The sequence below is a fragment of the Engraulis encrasicolus genome, chromosome 10, assembly GCF_034702125.1.
Source record: "Engraulis encrasicolus isolate BLACKSEA-1 chromosome 10, IST_EnEncr_1.0, whole genome shotgun sequence".
Lineage (NCBI taxonomy): Eukaryota > Metazoa > Chordata > Actinopteri > Clupeiformes > Engraulidae > Engraulis > Engraulis encrasicolus.
In genome coordinates, this window is record NC_085866.1 from 46237002 (window position 1) to 46243001 (window position 6000).

Consider the following 6000-nt stretch of genomic DNA (forward strand, 5'->3'; position numbering starts at 1 on the left):
TTCGGCGAGTCGGTCGCTTTGTGGAATAGCAGCACTTCAGAGAGAACAAGACCCCTCCGCTCCGCGTCGGGGTCTAAAGATTCTCTCTGTCGTGCTGCTATTCCACGGTAGCGACCTTCTCGCCGAACGTTAACCCTTACTTAATGTGAAGTGTAAAGTTTTATGTTGGTTGAAGTTCTGATTTTGTGGCACTTTTTGGTATTACTGGCGCCCTCAAGACATATGTCTATTCTGCTCTAGGCGACTGCCCTGTCTGCCTATGCCTAGTGCTGGCTCTGGCACCATTCCTTGCATAAAACCAGTGTATGTTTCGTTATGAGGGCAAAGCCTGGCTACATTGGTTTTCGTAGGGTTACGGAGTGATACTCGATCGGGTACCTAACCGGTAAAAAAGTTCAGTCAGATGACTTTTTTTTGCTTTAATCCCTGGATTATAGCATAATAAGAAAGTAACTTTATGAGCACGGATCCAAAATGGTCCTGGCCCAGAACATCTATGAGTCCGGAATAGGTCCGTAACTGATAAAAAATAGTGGATCCGTGACGGATGCAATAAGTGGAGACGGAATGACGGTGCGCATCCATTTGTCAGTTTGACGCAAGCCGTACCAACGCATTCAATTCATTTTCAATGAAATGCGACATATCGTCATTACCGGACTCGCAGAGCATGTTGGGATTATGGCATGGCGTGTTTGGGTCTGGTGGCACGTCAAAAAGTTGAGCCCTCCTGAAAGTTATGCAAATTAGCAGCGGCTGACGGACTGCGTTACCCAGTGACATGCGGTCAAGTTTATGGCTGGTGAGGCACTGACTTTTCCAATACCAGATTTTCAAATATACAGCTACAGTATTAGTAAATATTTGCCAAATAGGCCTACCGATAAGTTTCATGTCATAGCTTTCTTAACATAAGTAAGGCCTACATATTAAAACGTAGAGAAAATGCTATTAGATCTCTCTCACTCTCACACTCACACACACACACACACACAGGATTCAAACAGTGGTCTCACATAAACCACACAGCACCAAGGCGGACAAACAGGAGCATCACGGCGGATGCTCAAACACACACACACACACAGAGGATTCAAAACACTACCACTGAGCACCATTGCGAACAAACCGGGACAGAATTACGGCGGATTCTCTGTCTTCCCACGGGTCTCACAAACACAGGCCTCACATATAGGAAACACTGGTCTTACCTTGACTAGTACATCAGGTCCATGCGCCGCTCTTTCTGGATGAAAACATTCGTGTCTGTCAAAGCCTGTCGTGATCCCTCAGGGTGTTTGTGTCAGTTTCGTCCACTTCTAATGCTATTAGCCATTCCCGTAATATGGCTGGTTTAGACAGTGGCAGTCGGTGAAAACGGTCGGGGTTCCAGCTTTTCATTTTACGGCCGCAGCCGGTGTAAGAACCGCGGACCATGTTTAGCCTACCTAGCCACCTGATTGAGTAGCCTGCATCCGGGTCAGACTAGAGAGTTGCAACAGTGAGACACCTCTGAAAACACTGGCCAGTGAAAGACTGTGTGGTCTGATTATCTCTGTGCCTCGGTTTGATTGACGAGACCTTTGTGATGAAGTGTGTAGCGTTTTTGAGGTTGTTTATAGCGGGGAAACATCAGAAAATAATATTTACAAATTGGCCCCGCCGTGATGCATTGGCTGCGTTTTTCGCCAAAAAGCTTAAAATAAGCTAACTCCATAACGGCGCGGCGTTTCCCGGAATGGCTCATCATTAGATACATTTTGGGGCATGGGAAATAGATGGTGAACAGGCATGAAAATCCCTCATCTTTCGGCGAAATTCGCCGTTTTGAAATCAAAATGGGTCATTTCTGTGAATCGTGTAGATCCGAGGAGAAAATTTTAAGGGGGGGGGGTTGAGCGAGGAGAAAAGTGTAGCGCCAACTTACTGTATCATTGTGTAGCGCTCTACCGCAGAAAACTTCATACAGTTTCAGGAGAGATTCCACAACTGACAATGACGCTTGACCAATCACCGCATTTGTTGCTGTCGGCACAGCCAATAACGTGAACGACCTCAATCTAAGTCCCGCCCTTCATACTTCTCTTTGAAAGCGACAGGTGCCGCTTTGGTGGCTGCGTGGTTGTAGCAAATATCTTTTAGTTCTAGAACATCTCTGATTATAAGAAAATGTCCAAACAATCTGTCACAGATAGTCTACACGTTTCCCAGAGAGGTATCTATTTGAGATCATGATTCTTGTTATGAGAACATCAGGACGCAAGCATTTCCATGAGAAGTGAGTGGATGTTGTTAGCCACAGTGGTTAAGCTGATTTTCCTAATAATTTGAAACCGCATTTGCCCTGCCCATGTGAAAACGTTTTTATTCTCAAAAGAGCTCCGTTAATGAAAGCTTGGGTAGGCCTACGGCACATTTTCCTAACGGCTATTTTAACGGGTCTGTGCGCTATGAAATGGCGAAAGTATTTAGTAGACCTATAGGCTCTAACGGGCATTTTTCACTGGAGAGGTGAAACTGAACTTCCTGCATTGTTATGGACCATCTCCATCCTTCACATATTCCGATAGACATGCTGTCATGTGATATTACTATGGTATCACCATATTATTACTAGGTGATTTGTATGATGCCATATTTTTGAGCAGATGTCCCTGTGGCCTGGCATATGTGGGGTGTACTTCCAGACCACTACGTGTTCGGATGAGCGAGCATAGAAGCAACATCAGGTGCGGTGACGAGCGTAATCCTGTGGCGGCGCACTTCAAAAAAGCCGGACATAATTTGTGCTTTTTCCAATACATAGGCATCGAAAAAGTGGACAAGCCTTCTAGGGGAGGCAACCACAAACGCCTTTTATTGCAACGAGAGACATTTTACATACACACACTGAATACAATATCTCCAGCTGGCTTGAACGAGGAATTCGATATTAAGCCGTTCTTATAGGTGCAACTTTATGTGGTTTCTTTGTGATATAAGTGTGGTGGACTTTTCACTTCATGTTTCGTCATGACTAATCTTTTACTGAACTTTTACTGTATGATGTGATAATTCTAATAGGTTACTATACTGTATAATGTATTTATGGTGTGTAGTCAGACTATAATGATCAGAATATGTTTCTCTTTTTGAAAACTGACTTATGAAGAGCTAAGTCTACAACCTTTGAAATTATGAATTGTATATATTGTAAATAAGTTTTTGGGAAAGGTGCCCTCTGGTACCCACTGTGTATATAGGCCCTACCCTTCACTTTTAATGAGACACCCCCTTTCCACCTCCCCCTACCCCCACCCCTCACAGGTATTTAAACCACACCCTGTACACCTGTTCATTGTTGCACTTGAGAAAGGACGAAGGTCCGAAACGTCATGCAAATAAATCACTGGGAGCACTAACAGTGTTGCGGACTTCTGTCATTTATGCCATATTTTTGAGTCCCATTGTCTCTGAAATGAATAAAGAACCAAACACCAGCATTTCAGGTGTTGTTCATGACATTGCAGGCTACGTTTAGACAAGGACATTTTAAAATATGTTTTTTTTTAATATTCAATTCTTAATTTTTCAATTTATGATAATTCATATTCTGAGGGTTGTTGTGTTCCATGATTTCAAATAACACCACGGACATATTTTTGTGACTTACACTGACTGATATAATCAAGGCTGAATGCATAGTGTCCTACCCTCATATGGAAACCTTCGCAAGTCTGTTTCTCCCTTAATATTGGTGTCAGATTCACACAAATGCAGTTCCTTGCTACTAAACAGGCACAGCAAGTATGATTGAAATCCGTGTCCGTCGGGTCCCAAAGTGTCTGATTTCACGTGAAATGACCCTATATAACTCCCGGGCCACGCGAGCTGTAGTAGCAGTGCGTCGACACTGGGGTATCCAATACGTCGAGCTGCGATAACGTACCGCTATAATGGATGGCCGGCCTGAGTCCTCATCGGATGTCGCACCTCCGAACCGGGCTCACTGCGGAGGTACGTTTCTGCACGGATCCATTGCGGGTGACAAACGGGTCCCTTTTGAGTCCGCACCACGCCTCCGTGTCAGATGATAGGCGGCGTGCAAGTGGACGCCAATACGGATCCGTTTACCGGATCCGTTCCGGAGGATGACCTCCGGATGGTGGACTCCGGGGCGGATCCATTACGGAGTACTTTTGCTGTGTGGGTGTGATACAAGGCAAGTTTTCATTGATGATAGAAGGTTGAAGTTTTACTCAATATCTCAAAAAGCACAATTCAAAGGTCATTTTCTCATTGGGCACACACACACACACACACACACACACACACACACACACACACACACACACACACACACACACACACACACACACACACACACACACAGCATTCCATTACTGGATGTGATCCACACCCATCACTGATGGATGCTAATCTTGCCTTCTGTCTAGAAAAGTTGCCTAAACATGAAGGAAGACTTAATTCCTCAAGACGTCAGTGTGAATGTGTGATTATATACACTGTATATGGATTACAAAAAAGACAGCCCACCACAGATTTGAAAGTATGATGTTGAAACCAATAAAATCTAATCTGAAAGAATTTGGATAATTTATGCAAAATATGTTCATGCACTGGGTTACTTATCCAAGTAATATGAATGTTAACTCTTTTTACCCACCTCTGTTTGGCTGACTGTTCATTTCCAAAATGCAAATAGGGACATCACTCAGAACTGTTAGGGAAGTTTCTGTGTTTGCCTTAAATGTATTGACATTTTTTTTCTTAGAACTGTGCTGCACTCTAGTGGCCATTCAGTGTCCATACAACTTCAAGAGGAATGGAAGTACTTTCTGAGCTCCGGAAAACTCGGAAACTCCACCCACTTTATCGAGAAGCAATCAACTTTGAGCAGCTCCAACGGCCTTTGGTAGAGGCATGTTCAAAGCAGTGACGTGGTTTAAGCAGATAGGTTCTATTGCAGTGGTCACCAACCTTTTTATGCCCAAGATCCCCAACCTCTGCCAAGGGGAGCGCAGGGCACTAAGTAACGGGGGGCAAGATGTAACACGGACTTTTTATCATTTTCTGCCTACTTCCGTAAACAAGGTTGTTTCAGTCAACAGAAGCCATCGGAAAACTTTCAAACGTTTTCGTTGAGCACCGCCAGAAATTTTTGGCCCTATGAAAGATTCCCAATTTGGGCCTACCCCCGCCCCATGTGTTTGGGTGACTTTAAATATATTAATAAACGGAATTTAATGGCATAAAATAGCAAGACATCCACTGAGGATTTATGCTTTCTAACAGTTATTCACATGTTTTCCAAAAGTGGTTTAAAAACAATAATTTGTAACACTTTCTATGAAGCCCATATCTACAGCGCATTATGAGCGCCTTCATAACAACTTATAATGCGCTTCATAATTAATCATACTGCATTATGACAGTTATAATGCATTATAAGCCTGTTCCCTGCCTGTAGTTTTTAACCAGTCACAAGCATTCAAAACACAAGATTTATAATGCATTATAAACTAGATTCATAGTTATTCATGACTGTTGATATACTCCATCATGAAGCGTTATGAATGTAGTCATAATATGAGTGTAGTCATGATAATGATGCACATTATAAGTTGTTATGAATGCGCTCATAATGCGCTATAGATATGGGCTTCATAGAAAGTGTTACCACATTTTCAGCTTCAGAAGCATTCTAGAGCCCCTATTGCAATATATCGCAACTGTCACAGCTGGCACTCGCATGTTGCGCTCACTGTGTTCTCCCTCCGTTCACCCTGCTCTTCTGCTTGCTTTCCAAACGACAATGGGTAGCCTACGTTTAAACGCTTCCACTACACTATGCACTAAAGACCTCAGTGCACCAGAGACGTGCGCTCAGGGTAGGCAGGGTAGGCACTGCCTACCCTAGGATAAATTTCTTAAAAATAAAAAACTAACACATGTTTTAAAAACTATTCTTGAGAGTTCACATGCATAACAAAAACATTA